General features: G+C 38.9%; 1 pseudogene; it reads left to right on the top strand.

The window, feature by feature from the left end:
• Positions 12,195-13,276, top strand: Gm14480 (predicted gene 14480; annotated as a pseudogene).

The following is a 19,312-nucleotide window of genomic DNA, read 5'->3' as shown; positions in this document are numbered from 1 at the left end:
TTTGAGATATTACTACCTAATGCCATGTTTAGTCAAAAATCTATTTTTTATTTGTTTAAGTATAAGACATTTATTTGACTCTCTTTGAAAACACCATTCTGGAGTGTATCTTCTAGACCATAAACAGTGGATGTCCCCTCCCCTTCTCTCTCCAATCCATATCCTTCGTTGCTCCTTTTCTATCTTCTCTTCTCCCTTTTCTTCCTCTATTATCTATTTTCTTTCCTCATGGGCCCAGAAATTAAAATGGAAATGTTATATACTTTGACTTCCTAGTTATTTGGAATGCTGTTCAATAGGCTCAAAAAAACAAAAACAAAAACAAAAACAAAAAAACAACAAAGAAAACCCCAAGGAGTACCAAGGAATACAAGGAAAATTGTGTTCACCTATGATATAATAAATTAAGAGAACAGAAAAGGACTCACTATACAATCTACATTTTTTTAAAGATTTATTTATTATTATAAGTACAATGTAGCTGTCTTTAGACACACCAGAAGAGGACGTCAGATCTCATTATGGATGGTTGTGAGCCACCATGTGGTTGCTGAGATTTGAACTCAGGACCTTCGGAAGAGCAGTCAGTGCACTTAACCACTGAGAAATCTCGCCATCCCTCTACATTCTTTTTTTGTTTTGGTTTTGGTTTTGGTTTTTCGACAGGGTTTCTCTGTGTAGCCCTGGCTGTCCTGGAACTCACTTTGTAGACCAGGCTGGCCTCAAACTCAGAAATCCTCCTGCCTCTGCCTCCCGAGTGCTGGGATTAAAGGCGTGGGCTACCATGCCCGGCTCTACATTCTTTTTGTAAAAAGATTTATTTACTTATGTATATGCATTCTCTATTTGCATGGATGCCTGCATGACAGAAGAGGGTATCAGATCCCATTATAGATAGTTGTGAGCAATCATATAGGTGCTGGGAATTGAAGTCATGACTTCGGGGAGAGTAGCACCAAGCCACCTCTCCAGCCCCAATTGTGCATTCTTTTAAAGACTACTGTTGTATTTATTGTGCTTATCCATTTATTGGTTTTAAAGTCATTTTGATAAAGTTTCATTGTGACACACCCACAAAAAAGACCATAGAAATTTCTGAGTAATTTTATGTATCAAAATTAATTTTATGTATCAAAATCTACTTCTCTAGTGAATTTTCTATTTACTTGGGGTGAGGGGTGGAAGTGTTTCACCCAATGTAATGTAAAAAGCAAAAAGTCTCAAGTCATAATTATTTGTCACCCTTCCCCAGCCCTCTATAAACTACTATCTTTTCTTTCCCTTGTGTTCTCAGAAGCCAGCTGTACCTCTTGTAAACCACAATTCCTTACCTTACAGGGTTAATGAAACATGCGAAGGTGTGGTGATTTGAATAAGAATGGTCCCCATAAGATCAAGTCTGTGGATGCTTAGTTCTCAGACTGGGACTACAAAGAAGAATTAGAAGGTGTGGCCTTATTGGAAGAAATCTGTGGGCCTTGGGGTTTCGGAAGCCCAAACCAGGCCCAGTGGCTCTGTCTCTTCCTGCTGCCTTTGAAGCCACTCAGCTACTTCTCAAACATCATGTCAGTCTACATACTGCCATATCTCAACACCACCGCCATGATGACAAACTTCTGAAACTGTAAACAAGTCCCAAGGAAATACTTTCTTTTATATAAGAGTTGTCATGGTCATGGTGTCCCTTCACTGCATTAGAACCCCAAGTCAGTGAGATATATTTCCCATAGAATACAAAGATAATGGTAGATAGTAAATGTAAGGGTGTTGCTGGCTGAGATTTTGTGTTGTGCTAATATATACTATGATATACTGTATATGGGAACTGTAACTGAAAAGAAATACTTATACTTTTGTAGCTTATTTGTGTTTTGTACAGTAAGACATTTCTTGGGAATTGTATTCAAATTGTATTTTTTTCTAATTTGAAATTGGGGGTGGGGGGAGCTTCCCAATGATATTGCTAAACTACCTTTCTTTAGCCAGGCTTTGCCTTCTACAGGTTCACCCTCCCAAAACACTGCTACCAGCTGGGGCCACGTGTTCAAATTAGATCAGTCAGTGGAAGACAGGCCCCATTCAAACTATACTCATTCTTTCCTTTTCTTCCCCTCTTTCATTCCTTCCTTCCTTTCTCACTTTCTATCTTTCCTACTCTCATTAAGTCTCTTACTTCCATGCAAACTCATATTCTTTATTATTGTTGTTATTGTTATATTTTTATTATTTAAAACAATTTTTCAGTTTAAATATATTTTGATCATATTCTTCCCCACCCCCAAGTCTTCTCCCCTTCCCAACCAACTTTAAGTGCCTTCTTGAAAAACAAATTAAAAGTCAGTACAACAACAGAATCTCTCCAAACCAAAAAAACCAAAATATGATTTCTCTTCTCCCGAAAAAACACCAAACTGTAACCAAATAAAAACGTACAAAAAAACTGTGGGATCCATATGTTGGCCAACTACTCTTGAACATGAGGCCTACCCTGGAATGGTTGATATGCCCAGTGCTGCTCCATTGGAGAATATTCTTAATTCATAAATCTCTATACTATGAATATGAATGTTTATAGCAGTAAAGTTTAAATCTCTCAAACTGTGTCAGCTGCAGGAAAGTGGTATTTGCAGAACAAGTAATTTAGAACTCAGGAAAGGAAGTAGTGGAAGTAAGTTATGTAGACATGGGGGCAGGGCGGGGCCAGGCCAGGCACAGGAAGTGGCCAGTGCAATGCCCCTAAAGCAAAAGTAAGCTTGGAAGAGCAAAGACACTTAACAAGGCTGGAACAGAGACTGGAGGTAGTGTTTAGGAGACAAGGTCAGATAGACCCGTGAGTGAGGTAACCCAATCACAAAGGAACTCGCACAATATGTACTCACTGATAAGTGGATATTAGCCCAGAAACTTAGGATACCCAAGATATAAGATACAACTTGCCAAATGCATGAAATTCAAGAAGAACGAAGACCAAAGTGTGGACACTTGACCCTTTCTTAGAAATGGGAACAAAACACCCATAGAAGGAGTTACAGAGACAAAATTTGGAGCTGTGACGAAAGGATGGACCATCTAGTGATTGCCATATGCAGGGATCCATCCCATAATCAGCTTCCAAACGCTGACACCATTGCATACACTAGCAAGATTTCGCTGAAAGGACCCAGATGTAGCTGTCTCTTGTGAGACTATGCCGGGGCCTAGCAAACACAGAAGTGGATGCTCACAGTCAGCTATTGGATGGGTCACAGGGCTCCCAATGGAGGAGCTAGAGAAAGTACCCAAGGAGCTAAAGGGATCTGCAACCCTATAGGTGGAACAACAATATGAACTAACCAGTACCTGGGAGCTCTTGTCTTTAGCTGCATATGTATCAAAAGATGGCCTAGTCGGCCATCACTGCAAAGAGAGGCCTATTGGACTTGCAAACTTTATATGCCTCAGTACAGGGGAACGCCAGGGCCAAAAAGGGGGAGTGGGTGGGTAGGGGATTAGGGGGGGGTGGGTATGGGGGACCTTTGGGATAGCATTGAAAATGTAAACGAGGAAAATACCTAATTTAAAAAAAAAAGATCCCATTGGAATTCGTAAGCTATCTTAAAAGATGGTCCTCTCACTGGGGAAAGAAGTCGGCATGTATGGAGGAAAGGCAGAGTGAAGGGGAAAGTTAGGTCAGCAGTCAGGATGCAAAAAGAAGGAATCAAGTAGCTTAAAGTTGCAAGTGGTGGTCACTAGCTTTGTTCTCTGTACGTTCAGAAAGTGGGGGCAATATAATTGATGACATTTTATTTAGATGCAAGAATGTCAATTTTTCAAAAGAAGACAGAGTTAACACTCAGGTGTTTAAAAGAAGTGAGAATTTCCTTTGGATCATGATTATTTTAAAATTTCTATTACGCATTAAGAAGGGACCCTGTGGAGGTAATGTGATATGGGAATCTGAATCATAGGAAAATAGTATAGTTTGTAGTAAAATAATTGTTTTGAAGGCCTGCCCCAAACTCTAGTTCTGTTTTTGTTTTTTGTTTTTCTAATCAGGGTTTCTCTGTATAGCCCTGGCTGTCCTGGAACTCACTCTGTAGGCCAGGCTGGCCTTGAACTCAGAAATCTGCCTGCCTCTGCCTCCCGAGTGTTGGGATTAAAGGTGTGCGCCACCACCGCCCGGCTGGCCTCTAGTTCTTATAAGATATAATTAACTAAAAGGGTCTTGAGTATAAGAAGTGTTACTGCACTGTTAACGATAAACTGTCTTGGTTACCTCCCCAGGTATCAAATCTCTATCTTTCCCTTCACAGTCTACCTTCTCCCACAGTTTTTTCTACTTTCTGGTCATTTCTCAGTTGTCTACATCAGGCTTAATGTTATCATTTGCGAAAACTGGCCACTTTCTGTTGCAAATCCACTTTTTAGTTTTCATAATGATTCATGTGGTTCGTTAGCCTTTGACACTGTTTACCCAGCAATGGACTCCTTCTTTAGTTTTTGTTTCCCTATTTTTAAATTTATTTGTGACTGAAGAAAAAAATAGGTGTCTTGTTAAACCTCACAGTGGATACCTGCAATCTCACTGTTTAGGAAACTGCGGCAGAAGTATCACAAGTCCAAAGCTAGCCTAGACTACATTAAAAACAAAACCAAAACAAACCAAACCAAAACAACAACAACAACAACAAAAAAACCCAACAAATAAAAGTGACAAGACACAGCTTTAATTCCAGTACTCGAGAGGAAGAGGCAGATGGAATTCTCTGAGTTCAAGGCCAGCTTTATCTACATAGAGAGTTCTGAGACAGCCCAGGCTACATAGTGAGACTGTCTCAAAAATAAAATAAGACAGGCAGGCAGGCAGGCAGGCAGGCAGGCACATGGAGATCACCTGACACTTTCTCCTTTGAGCCTCATATCTAGGACTTGTCTCAATCTCTCACCTTCACCTCCTGTGTTATTGTCTGGGATTGTATTAATGCTTTGTATATGGCTGCTTCATTCCTTATTTTTAGATTACAAGTCTTCTTTTTCTTTACTATTTCTTTCTTTGTCACTTTTTTTGTTTCTCTGCCTCTCCATCTGTTTGTTTCTTATTGATTTTGTTGTTGTTGTTGTTTGCTTGTTTGGGGCAGGGTTTCTCTGTGTGTGTTTCCCTGGTTGTCCTGGACACTCATCTGCTTCTGCCTCCCCAGAGCTGGGATTCAATGCTTGTGCCATCACCCTCTGAATGCAGAGGACTTTTTAACCATCCTATCTAAAACAAATCTTCATTAACATATTGAGGATCCCATTATCCTCTTGATAGTCCTTAGAGTATTAATCACAGTCTGTATTATCGTTACTAATCTGTGAAATTATTGGTTGTCCTTCCTCAACTAGAATATTGGAAAAAAGGCCACTAGATCAGTAGTTCTCAACCTTGCTAATGGTCTGACCCTTTAATACGGCTCCTCATGTTGTAGTGACCCTCAACCATAAAAACTATTTGTTGATACTTCATAACTGTAATTTTGCTACTGCTATGAATTGTAATGTAAATGTCTGATATGTAGAATATCTGCTACATGACCCTTGAACTAGATGCATGAACTATTTCTGTATTAAGTATACTCTGATGCTGATAAGCAGATATGTCGTATGGCTTTAAAAATCAAGAATGATTTCACTCAAATGTCTCCATAGCAACTATTGAGATGATTTTGTAATTTTTCTCTTGTGATCAGTTAGTATGGGAAATTATATTAATAGACTTTGTAGTATTCAACTATTCCTAATTTCTAGATGAAAAATTGTTGGGCATTGTTCCCTTAATACATTGGCAGACCCTCTTTTTCAAGCATGTGATATGGATGCATAAACCACAAAAAAAGGCTTTAAGACTCACTACACACTGATGAATATTTGAATATTGACATGAACATCTCATATATATGTGTATATATATGTGTGTGTATATGTAATGATATATATATATATATATATTCTACCAAAACATTGAAACTTTAACTCCTCGACCATAAACAACATAAAAATTCTGGAAGTTTGCAAATTTTGTTTTGTGGTCTCCTTTGCAGGTTTTTTTTTTTTTGTTTGTTTGTTTGTTTTTCGAAACAGGGTTTCTCTGTGTAGCCCTGGCTGTCCTGGAACTCACTCTGTAGACCAGGCTGGAACTCAGAAATCCGCCTGCCTCTGCCTCCCAAGTGCTAGGTGGTGTGCCACCACCGCCTGGCCTGGTTTGTTTTTAATCATGTGTTGTTAATAGTAAGAGAAACTGGAGGAAAACTGAAGTGTGAGCTCAGGGAAGACAGACTCCTTTTACAGTCTACATCTTTTTCTTTTGGTACTCTCAGAACCAGCATCATGGTGTCTACTAAGATGTAGCAGCCACAGTAATGACTTTCTGCAGAAGTCTGAGTCCTAGCTCTAAACATAGTGACAGCAGTAGTAGCTTGAAAGGCATGCCTATGACTAAAATGTGAGTGTTAGGTTTGTGAGGCCTCTGCTGTAGGTTCTTAGATTTTGCTAACACCAACCTCTTCCTTCTTCCTTCCCTGATTGGGGGGTGGGGGGTGGTGTCTGCTTCTTATACCTATTACGCCCACATTATTCCCTACAGCCCACTCTATTCATTCAGTACCTTAAAAAAATTAAATTTTTCTGTGAGAAGTTTTTCTCTCTTGGAAGGATGCTTAATGATACACTAATCTTAGTTATTACACCATTTGTGTTTTTAAAAAATGTTTCTTCTAAAAGAGAATATTCATTTCGTCACTAGAGCTAGGTCATTTTTTGTTATAATATTTACTTCTAGTTCTTTCAAGCTCTTTGTATGTTGAGCATTCTTTTTTTTTCTTTTTCTTTTTAAAGATTTTATTTATTTATATGTAAGTACACTGTAGCTGTCTTCAGACACTCCAGAAGAGGGAGTCAGATCTCGGATGGTTGTGAGCCACCATGTGGTTGCTGGGATTTGAACTGCGGACCTTCGGAAGAACAGCCGGGTGCTCTTACCCACTGAGCCATCTCACCAGCCCATGTTGAGCATTCTTAATCTCATATAGATTTTGGTTCTTGTTAACCTTTTTTCTTGTTGTCTATACTGCCTTTTTGGTCTTTTTTTCCTAAGGAAGATACTACTATTGATGTCTATGAATTCTTGTTCTATTTACTATAATTATATTTATCTAATAAATTGACTCTTCCTGTTTGCTGATTTTTGGCTTCACCAGTGAGTTATCTAACCATTTGTTCTCATCTTCCATATTTAGTTAAGAACAATGCTTAAAGATACACCATTTTCTCTGATTATTGCTTTAGTTGTTTTAATAATTCTTCATTACACAGATTGTATTAATTACCTTTTATATATTCTTGGAGCTAACGGCCCCTTTGGTGTTCTAGAAGTCTTGTATTATAGTCTTTTGCTGGCCGGAGTTTTGTCTTCCAAACTTTCAGTCAACTGCTTTTAGTCAGCTATGAATGGGAAAAAAACAAAACAAAACCACTAAATGAAAACATTTCCACCACATTAATTTATGCCATTCTGAACAGCTTTGTGAAATCTTATGCCTTCCCGTCCATTCCTCCTGAACTGGGATGCATCACTCTGCAGTGCATCCATACTGTGACTAAGCTCTCTTCTATTCATTTATTAATTAGCTATCTTGGTGCAGATGAAAGACTACAGTGTTTCAGTTCCTGTATTTAACTAGTAATGAGCCAGTCTGCAGGTTCAGGAGTAGTCAGGCTTTCTGGCAACCTGATTACAGTATGCTGTTGCATTTTATTATCACTTGTTGTAGTTAATTGTACTGTACTAATTTATAAATTAAAATTTATCATAGTTGTGTATGCATAGGAAAAATACAGTATATAGAGAGTTCAGAAAAATACAGTATATCTGAGGTTTTAGGCATCCGATGTGGGTCTTAGAACATTTTTCACAGATGGAAAGGGTAGCTGTAATAAAAGTGGGCTCAATTTGTTTGTTATTAACAGGTTTTTATCACATTGCCATCAGAAAATATACAATTTATGGTTTTTTAAAGATTAATTTAAATATCTATTATATGTAAATATACTGTAGCTATCCTCAGACACCCCAGAAGAGGATATCAGATCTCCTTATGTATGGTTGAGAGCCACCATGTGGTTGCTGGGAATTGAACTCAGGACCTCCAGAAGAGCAATCAGTGCTCTTAACCTCTTAACCGCTGAGCCATCTCTCCAGCCCCCAGTTTATGTTTTTCCCCCCATTGTCGTATTTATTAACATTTTCTTTGCTTATGTTTTATCTCTCATTTCTAATTCCATATTCATTTGATTGAACCTAAGACATATTGTAATGTCTCTGGAATGGGACATAATATGAATAATTAGTAACATCTTACAGGTAAAATTGGCAACACTTTCATTTTCTTTTTTAAAATTAAAAAAAATCTTTTATTAGACATTTTCTTTATTTACATTTCAAATGCTATCCTGAAAGTTCCCTATACCCTCCCCCCGCCCTGCTCCCTTACCCACCCACTCCCACTTCTTGGCCCTGGCGTTCCCTTGTACTGAGGCATATAGAGTTTGCAAGACCAATGGGCCTCTCTTTCCACTGATGGCCGACTAGGCCATCTTCTGATACATATGCAGCTAGAGACACGAGCTCCAGGGGGTACTGGTTAGTTCATATTGTTGTTCCACCTATAGGGTTGCAGATCCCTTTAGCTCCCTGGGTACTTTCTCTAGCTCCTCCACTGGGGGCCCTGTGTTCCATCCTATAGATGACTTAGATCCTACAATCTGATGGCAGTTGAGTTAAGTGTGTTGTATGTAAATTATTCCACATCTGTAACATACCTCACTGTTTCCATTGAAAGCCTGGGAGCAAGCATCAGTGTTGCTGTACATCTCCTGCTGGATAATTACTAATCTACCCGATTGTGGACGATATACTGGACTTGAAGACACACTTTCAAAACAGCCTTTAAAAGAATGTTTTCCTCATATGGCCACCAGTTGCATCCTATGAGTCACGATTTAATTAAATACCAAAGGTATTTGCCAAATACTACCACTTTAGCTATTAGGATTTCAACACAGGCAATTTTATGGGAGAGAACACAATGACTCCGCTCATATCAATGGAAATTCATATTTTATCATTGAAAATTCTCTTTACCATCTTAATGTTTTTGTTCAGCTTTGTTTAACCCAGGATTAGCAAATTTTAATCTTGGTGACTTTTTTCCACTTTATTCCATTCCTCTGTAATGCTTTTGATCATTATTTAAATTTACATTTTTTTAAATTGGATTTTGTCAGATCCCACATTCCCTGAGTCTGTTACTTTATGTCATCTCCTGGTCCTCCTAATCAGCTGAATCTTTTCATTAGATGAGTTTTCCTAGTTATAATATATGTGTCTATACATATACATACATATACATATGCATGTATGAATAAGTATATGTATGTATATGCATATGTATAAACTCACAGACATCTGCCTATCTCTGCTTCCCAAGTGCTGGGATTAAGGCTGGTCACCAACACACCCCACTGTACTTTTGTGTTTTATTTTTATTTTTATTTTGTTGTTTTTTTTTCTTTTGTGTTTTAGAACGCTTTTTAAAGCACATCCAGACAGCATCTCAGCTGGCTATAACTTAGCAGGTCCCATTTTCCTTCAGAAGTCTGAAAGCTTAGTATGTACACTGGTTGAGTGACCTGGAGTGCAGTCTGCAGGCTCCCTGCATTGTTCCAGCTTTATTTTATTTTATTTTATTTTATTTTATTTTATTTTATTTTATTTTATTTTATTTTATGGCTGTCTCTAAGGTTCAGTAAAGTCATTGAGGCTGAGTAACTTTAGCAGGAGATATGTTTACCAAGTTTCCTCGGCTTTACCCTTGAACTGGCGTACCTCGGAAACCCACAGATCCATGGCTTTCTTTAATCCAAAGAGTTTCCTTTAATTGAGTCACTGAATATTTTCTACTTGAGGCATTTTTTTCCCCTCAGTTCACTAACATTCCTGTCTCTCTTCTTTTCCCTTTTATGTTCTGTGTTTGCTCAATCAATAGTACACATTTCTCACACTGTTTCCAGAGTTCTTGCTTCTAATATAGGAATTTCTACTGTAGTTTTTATTCTTCAAGTCAGCAGTGTTTTAAATTCTTATAGATTTCTCTCCCCCCTCTCTCCCTCCCTCCTTCTCTCCTCCCTCTCTCCTCCCTCTCTCCTCTCCTCTCTTCTCTTCTCTTCTCTTCTCTTCTCTTCTCTTCTCTTCTCTTCTCTTCTCTTCTCTTCTCTTCTCTTCTCTTCTCTTCTCTTCTCTTCTCTCTCTCTCTCTCTCTCTCTCTCTCTCTCTCTCTCTCTCTCTCTCTCTGAGTGTGTGTGTTCTGTCTGCATATGTGACTGTCCTATTGCCTGAGGAGGTCTATGAAGGCATCAGATCCTCCCAGAACTAGAGTTGTAGATGGTTGTGAGACAGCATGGGTGCTGCAAATTGAACCTGGGTTCCCTGAAAAAATAACAAGCCCTTATAACTGCTGAGTCATCTTTCCATCTCACAAGAATAATTAACATTTTTTTTTTCCTGAAATATCCCTAGCTGGCCTAAAACTCACTAGACCAGGCTGGCTTCAAACTCAGCTTTAGTTTTGAACAATACAAAATGCTTTGTTTTTTTAAAAAAATTTCTAAAATTATCCAAAAGATGCCAACATTTGCTAAAATGTATCTGTGGGTACTTGGGTAGCCACAAGTGATACTTTATAATTTTGTTATCATTTGGTTTTGTTTTGTTTGTGTGTTGGTGGTTTCTTTTGTGTTCATTCTGCTTTGTTTTTCAAGACAGGGTTCCTCCATGTATCCCTAGCTATCCAGGAGCTCACTATGTAGACCAGGCTGGCCTCGAACTCACAGATCCAACTGCCTCTCTGTTCCAAGTGCTGGGATTAACGGTGTGCAACACCACCACTAGGGGATATTCTGTGTTTTAAAGTAGACTTTGTTTTTCCAAACAATGTCAGAGTCTTAGCACAACTGGGTAGGAAGTAGAGTTTCCATAGAAAACTGTATCCACACTCCACACCTTTACTCTTGCTAGAAACATTCCTGACTGTTGTGGTACATCTGTTACAATCAGTGAATTTACAGTGACAATCATTCTAACCCACAATCCCTTGTGAACATTGCAAGTATGGTTTGGATTTCTCTGTTTGTTTTTGTTATTAGCCGTATTTCCCGAGGTCTACAAGCACACCTTTATCTCTTTCTCAGCATCTTATCACCACTATCTTTCTTGAAGTTCTTTTTGATTCTGCTTTGCAATCTTTCCATGTAATTTATTTATATTGTGTATTTCTTTTTAATTGAGGCCAGCTGCATTTTCCATTTGTGCATTGATGGTGCCTGTCTGTCTTAATTTTTCATCTAACTCATCATGAAACTACACTGGCTCAAATTGCAAACTCTTAAGTCCTAGACATGGCTCAGTGAGTAAATAGACCTGCCATCAAGCCAGATGAGCTGAGTTCAATCCCCAGGACCCACATGGTGGAAGGAGAGAACTGACTCCAGGATATTGTCCATTGACCTCCATCTACATGCATGCCCAGACACATGTGTACACACTTACACAATACAAAACAAGTAAAAATGTAACACAAATTTAAACACAATGCAACACTTTGTATGTCACTGTGCTGCATGGGGACATCATGTCTGACCAATGAGATTAAAAAAAAAAAAGAAAGAAAGTTCTCTGTGGCTTTCTAGGAAAAAAACAGGATAGATAATTGTGGAATATATCTTTTGCTGTTATTCCTTCGTACTATCAATAAATCAGCTGCATATTTCAGGTGCAAGCCCATTTATCATCATAGGGAAAATAGCCACACATACGGAAAATAAAGCTTGAGTCTTCCAGAAACCTGCGTGTAAATGACATCTATGAGTCGCCATATCAGCCAAGAACTGTCTACATGTATCTGTCATCTTATATTAGAAAATCTTATCTCTATTTATTTAAGCTCCTATGCTTAATTTTCTGAGTCATACAACAGAACAACATACTGACTGATTTCTGAGTTTGAGGCCAGCCTGGTCTACAAAGTAAGTTCCAGAACAGCCAGGGCTATACAGAGAAACCTTGTCTTAAAAAAACAAAACAAACAAACAAACAAACAAACAAACAAACAAAAAATTTACAGAGTCCAAGTGGAGCGAGCGAATCAAGTGGTTGTTTGGTCTTGTCTTGGAAATCTGTAGTCCTTGCAACATGGCTGACCAACTGACTGAAGAGCAGATTGCAGAGTTCAAAGAAGCTTTCTCACTATTTGACAAGGTCATGGATGGGACAATAACAACAAAGGAGCTGGGGACAGTGATGAGGTCTCTGGGGCAGAATCCCACAGAAGCAGAGCTGCAGGACATGATCAGAGAAGTAGATGCAAATGGTACTGGTACACTTTCTGACAATGATGGCAAGAAAAATGAAAGACACAGACAATGAAGAAGAAATTAGAGAAGCATTCTGTATGTTTGATAAGGATGGCAATGGCTATATTAGTGCAGCAGATCTTCACCATGTGATGACAAACCTTGGAGAGAAGTTAACAGATGAAGAGGTTGATGAAATGATCAAGGAAGCAGACAGTGATGGGGACGGTCAGGTAAACTATAAAGAGTTTGTACAAATGATGACAGCGAAGTCAAGACACTACAGAATGTGTTACATATCTTGTACAAAATTTCTTATTTGCCTTTTCTTTGCTTGTAAATTATCTGTAAAAGGTTTCCCCCCTACTGTCAAAAAATATGCATGTATAGTAATTAGGACTTCATTCCTCCATGTTTTCTCCCCTTATCTTATTTTCATTGTCCTTAAACCTTATTTTAGAAAATTGATCAATTAACATGTTGCATGTGGCTTACTCTGGATATATCTAAACCCTTCTGCAACATCTGGGTTATACCTCTTAAAAAGTAGCTTTTAAGAGCTGTCAGAATGTTGTTGTTGAAGTGTGGAGCTGTAATTCTGCATGAACTATGGATAGTCGACAATATGTACTTAAAAGTTGCACTATTGCAAAACAGGTATTTTTATCCAGGTACTGGAACACTATTTTTTGTCCTGCTAGTATTGTCCCCAAAACACTTTCTTTGATTGTTACTTGCTTTTTAACCTGTCTGTAGCCACTTAAAGAAAAGCTGCTTATGACACAGTTTGCCTCAATTCCATTCCAAGTTGTATATTTATTTTCCAATAAAAATTACAACAAAAACAATTTACAAGCTGGACATGGTGGCACACGCCTTTAATCCCAACACTCGGGAGGCAGAGGCAGGCGGATTTCTGAGTTCGAGGCCAGCCTGGTCTACAAAGTGAGTTCCAGGACAGCCAGGGCTATTCAGAGAAACCCTGTCTCGATAAACCAAAACCAACCAACCAAACAAACAAAAAAACCTACCAAAAAAACCCAAAAAACCAAAAACAAAACAATTTACAGACCTATTCCTAAGTCATGTTACTCATCTCTTCATAAAATTTTTGACTGGCTGAATGTTATATGTTGAAAATTTTCTGAAATTACTTAACTACCTATCTACCCTCTTGAAGTATGTTTAATTCTTTACCTTTTGTTTGTCTTTCTGTCTGTCCCTGTCTCCCTTCTTTGCCCTTTCCATTGTTTTTATTTTGGACAATACAGAAAATAAATGTCTTTAAATATAGGAATATCAATTCTTTGAAATAACTTTCCAAACATGGATTTCTAGGCAAAAGATAAGTATATTTTAAACAGAAATGACCAGGATAATTTTCAAATAAGGCCACCAAGTTTCAGTTTTACCAAAAATTAATGATAATCTTTCTCCTTTAAATATTTATTGAATTAAACTAGATATGATAGTACACTCCTGTAATCCCAGTACTCGGGAGGCAGAGGCAGGTAGATCTCTGTGAGTTCAAGGCCAGCCTGGTCTACAAAGCAAGTGCCAGGGCAGCCAGGGCTTTTAAACAGAGAAACCCTGTCTTACAAAACAAAACAGAACAGAACAAAACAAACAAACAAAATCTAAATATTTATTGAATTAAATGACTCTAGAAACATTAGGACTGCAACAAACCCCAAGTAATCAAGATGTTGAGTCCAGGATGGTGGCCTTTGGCTTTGGCTGGAGATTCATGCAAAGGAGAACTGAAATAGGGTATTTCTTACTCAACAAATCTGAATAGAGAGAGGGGGGTAGAGAGTGTCAGAGGGTCAGCTCTTGGGTTAACCAGACCTAGTAGAGCTGTGTCCAAGCAATGCATGCATTTCCTAGGGCTGTGATAATAAAGTGTTATAGACTCAGTTATTTGTAACAAAAGAAATTTTCTATCTGAGTTCTAGAAGCCAGAGGTCCAAAGTCAAGCTACTGAAGGAGTCCTAATATTGCTTTATTCCCGAAGTTGATTTGTTCCATGCCTCTCTTCAGCCTCATGTGTTGGCCAGCCTCGTTCTATTTATAGACATATTACTCTGATCTCCACTGCCATCACCCCATACTCTCCTTTCTTGTTTGTTCTCACATGCTGTTCATTCTAGTTAAGGTGCAACCCGAACCCATTATGATCTCATCTTAAGTAATCATGTACTCAAAAATTCTACTTCCAAGTACAGTCACATGCTGGGGGCCTGGGACTATTCAAGCATAACACTCTTCAGAACACTGAACTCTGTTTGCCCTTTTGCCCAAGTTCACAGCCATGCTTCAGTCAAAATATATCATGCACAGTCTTGACCCATTCCAATTTTGAGTCCAACATCTCAACTCTTGGAGAATTTCACATATAGTGAAATATGGTTATATACAGCCCTGATTTTCTTCCTCCAACTCTCCCCATATCATTGTTGTGTTCCTGTCCTAATTTTGCACCCTCTTCTTAAAACAATAGTCATTAGTGCTGCACACATGTGTGTGGGTGTGTGGCTATCTATGGGCAATCTGCCAGTGACTACATACCCAAAGAATGATTCTTCTTCCCTTCTCTAGTAGCTTACAGATGCCAATAGTTTCTTGGTTCTTTGTGGGAAGCCACATGTGCCGTTGCAGGGTGGCGCTGGCTACTGCTGGCCACCACGCATAAGTTTGGGTAAACAGCCATTGTGTACATATGCAGTAAAGTTTTTCACCAAGTCACTGCCTGGCCCGGTCATGATAATGAGACTCCGTGAGGTACTGAGAGAATAACCAATCAGATGAGAGACATGCAAATGAGGTATGATAATGAGGCTCAGTGAGGTACTGAGAGAGAATAACCAATCAGATGAGGAACATGCAAATGAGGTGGAAAGCATAACCAATCCGGGTGTGAGACACGCCTCTCCTAGGCCTATATAAGCAGCACCAGTTCTGGGCTTGGGGTCTTTCGCCTCTGCAATCAAGCTCTCCCAATAAATGTGTGCAGAAGGATCCTGGTGTGGTGTCTGCTTTGCTGGCGAGTCAGGTGCTCACAAGAGTTCTTAGAGGTGGGGCCTTGTGAGCTCTTCCCCATCCATGATGAAATTTTGGTGACTTACCTTATTTAGGTCTTATGTGAGTTCATTAGTACAATAACTATGCCATTATCTGAAGAGAATATTTCACAACACTCCTCCCCATCCTCTGGCTCTTACATTTTTTTCTGCTTCCTCTTCCTTGAGTGATGTTCCTTGCATCTTGGGCTAGGACAAGGGAGGATTGAGGGATAGATAAAAATCTCATTAATGGATGGGTATACACAGTCTCTTATTCTCAGTGTTTTGACTACTTATGAATCTCTATATTGACTGCTGCCCATTGCACAAAGAAACTTCTCTGACCAAGATAGGGGGCCGCTCGAGTCACAACATAACTAGTAAGCAAAATAACAGTAATAGGTTTCACAATTAGGCCTGTAACCTCCTCAGTTATGGAGTCTTAAAACATTTTTAAAAAATTTATGTGTATGAATGCTTTGTTTCACATACATGCACCACATGTACATGGAGGCCAGAAGAAGACACTGGATGGCTGGGACTGGAATTAGGGGCGATTGTTAACTATCATGTATACTTTGAACCAAATCTATGTCCTTGGCAAGAACAAGTGCGTTGAACTGCTGAGTTCTGTTTCCAGCCCCTACCCACCCATCACAGCCCTGAACTTTTTTCTTTACATCTAGACAACAGCCCCTCCCCGCCATAACAGTCTCCCCAACCCCGCACCTCCCCTATCTACCCCACCCACTTCTCTTCTGTTTCTCTTCAGTAAAGAACAGGCACCCCATGGATACTAACCAAACATGGCAAGTTGCAGTAAGAAGAGATACCTCTCCTTATAGTAAGGCTGAACAAGGCAACCCAGTAGGAGGAAAATGGTCCCAAAGGCATGCAACAGAGTCAGAGACACCACCAGTTCTCATTGCTAGGAGTCTCACAAGAAGAAGCAAGCTACACCACTGTAACATATATGCAGAGGGCCAAGGTCAGTCCCATACATTCTCCCTGGTTGTCCATTCAGTCTCTGTGAGCCATGATGAGACCAGGTTAGCTGATTCGGTGGTTTTTCTTGTGGTGTCCTTGACTTCTATGACAGCTATGGACTTTTGAGCATGATTATAGAACCAGACACAGATTCCCTCTAGTAGTGCAGGTCTCGAATCAAAACAGAAACAGATTAGTTCCTCTGGGAGCAATCATGTGACTGTTGCACTAGCGGGTACATCTTTCCTTTAAGGTTGGTATTCTACAATTCAGGAACAAATGCTAGATATGACCATTGATTTCTTTTCTCTCTCAAAAGCCTACATAGCACATTATAGAATTATGGAAACTAGCTGGTAGGGAAGAATTTTCCTTGTCAATTTCATATTAGTTTCTCTATATCCTGTACCCAAAGTGTGTGTGCTCAGCAACAGGGTCTTATAAACCTGATACGGCAGGTAAAACTCTCTTAGTCAGTGTTCTGTTGCTCTGAAGAGACAGGACAACCATGCAACTCGTACAAAGGAAAACATTTCTTTGATGCTGACTTACAGTTTCCTAGGTTCAGTCCATTATAGTCATGGGGGGAAAGATGACAGTACATAGGCAGACATGGTGCTGGAGAGGTAACTAAGAGTTCTGCATTTGGATCAGCAGATAGGAGAGAGAGAGAGAGACAGAGAGAGAGAGAGAGAGAGAGAGAGAGAGAGAGAGAGAGAGAGAGAAAGAGAGAGAGAGATTAAGAGACAGAGACAGAGAGACAGAGACAGAGCCTGGTTTGAGCATCTGAAACCTCAAAGCCTGCTCCCAGTGACACACTTTCTCCAACAAGGCCACACCTCCTTAGGCCACTCCCTAAGCATTCAAATATGGGCCTATGAAGTCCATTCTTATTCAAACTGTCAGAGTAACCAAAAACAATGGTAATAGCCTGTGCTGTTTGGGAGATCTCTGGAGCCTCCTTGATTAATAATTCATAGGGATGTATCCCATGCCTGGAGCTGTGACTTTTATTTAATAACTCATGTCTTCTAGGAGTAACATTTTCTACCCTTGCAGGGTACCATCATTTAAACTCACTTTGAAAGTAAGCTGATTTCAAAATCCATTTCTTGGTTTATTATTCTGAATATCTAATTTTAAAAAATGTTTTAAACTTTTTTATGTGTATATATATTTTATGTGTGTGGGTATTTTATGTGTATGGGTATTTTATGTGTGTGGGTATTTTATGTGTGTGGGTATTTTGCTTGTATGTATGTCTTTGTACCATGTGTGTGCAGTATCTTCAGATACCAGAAGAGAGGGTGTAAGATTTCCTGGGACTGCAGTTACAGAACATTGTGAACCACCATGTGCATGCTAGGAATTGAATTCTGGTCCTCTGAATGAGCAACCAGTGTTCTTAACTACTGAGCCATCATCTCTCTTGTGCCTTACTGTTTTTATTTCCCCAAAGTCTATGTGATCTCTGCTTGGCAGTCAGTAGCCTAGATTAAAATGGGATAAAATTTTGAATTTAGTTGTTTGTTCCCCGAACTCACATCTTGACTGCTTAACAGTTACAAAGGGCAGAAGGATGGTTCTTCTGATGTATATGTTTCTTTTAATTAGTGTGAGATATCTATTTTCAAATTATCTTCTTGTTATAGGTGAGAGAGTTGGTGGGGTTGCTAATGCCTATTTGTAAGTCATTCAGAGTTCCTCCTTCATTTTCTTGTCCTTAAATGGTGGCAGTTTGGAAAGGACTACAGCTTAACATGAATGTTCTGATTGTAGCCATGTTGATATATATATATATATATATATATATATATATATATATATATATGTATGTATGTATATATATATATATATATATATATATATATATATATATATACACCTTCCCCTCAAAAAAATGGGCAAAATCCATGATAGAACTGTTTTAGACATTAAAGCAAAAGGAATGGATGTTTCTCGAGAGGTAGGAAACATACATGGAGAGAGTTGCATTCACATCACCTTTTTGATCATGGTGCTGGAACGTGGACATGAAACTGACTATCCCAGGCTCACTGAGCTGAAGAGATCAGTGTTTGTCAGCTGATACACATGCAAGGTTTTGAGGGAACTGAATGAAACAGGCTCTTGAGCAGCAGTTTCCCACCTGTGAGTGAGTCCTGACCATTTTGGGGGTCCAGTGACTCTTTCACAGGGGTTGCATATTAGATATCCCGCAATCATATATTTACATTATGATTCATAAAAGTAGCAAAATAGTAGTTCCGAGGTAGAAACAAAAGCAATTTTGTGGTTGGGGGATCACCATAACCACAGTATGAGGAGCTATATTAAAGGTCTCGGCATTAGGAAGGGTGAGGACCTCTGGCCTGTAACTGATACTATCTTAGGACACAGACAACGACAAAGGTGGTAGACAAACTGTCTGATTTCAAAGGTTACTTTAAAGTTATAAATATCAAGACGTATAGTAAGACACAATGAAAAAGGCAAATAAGGAACTGAATATACAAGCAAAGCTAGAAGTGCCAATCAATTTTCAATATAAAGGCCATGAGACTGTAATGGGACAAAGAAGTTTCAAAAAGACTTGCTAGAGCAAATTGTCATCCATGTGCTAAAAATAAACTTACCAAACACCATATATAAACACTGCTTGAGCTAAATCATAGCTAAATCTAAGCAAACAAGAGAAAAATGTACATTTTGAGAATGAAATGTAGGGAAGGAATTATCATTACTTTGGTGAAGACACAATAGAAATTAATTAATAAAAAGGATAAATCGAGCCTGGAATGGTAGCACATGTCTGTAGTTCCAGCTAATTTGGAGGCTGA

Source organism: Mus musculus, chromosome X (genome assembly GCF_000001635.26).
Source record: "Mus musculus strain C57BL/6J chromosome X, GRCm38.p6 C57BL/6J".
Lineage (NCBI taxonomy): Eukaryota > Metazoa > Chordata > Mammalia > Rodentia > Muridae > Mus > Mus musculus.
Note: the sequence above shows the minus strand (reverse complement) of the source record. Positions and strands in the feature narration are given on the sequence as shown.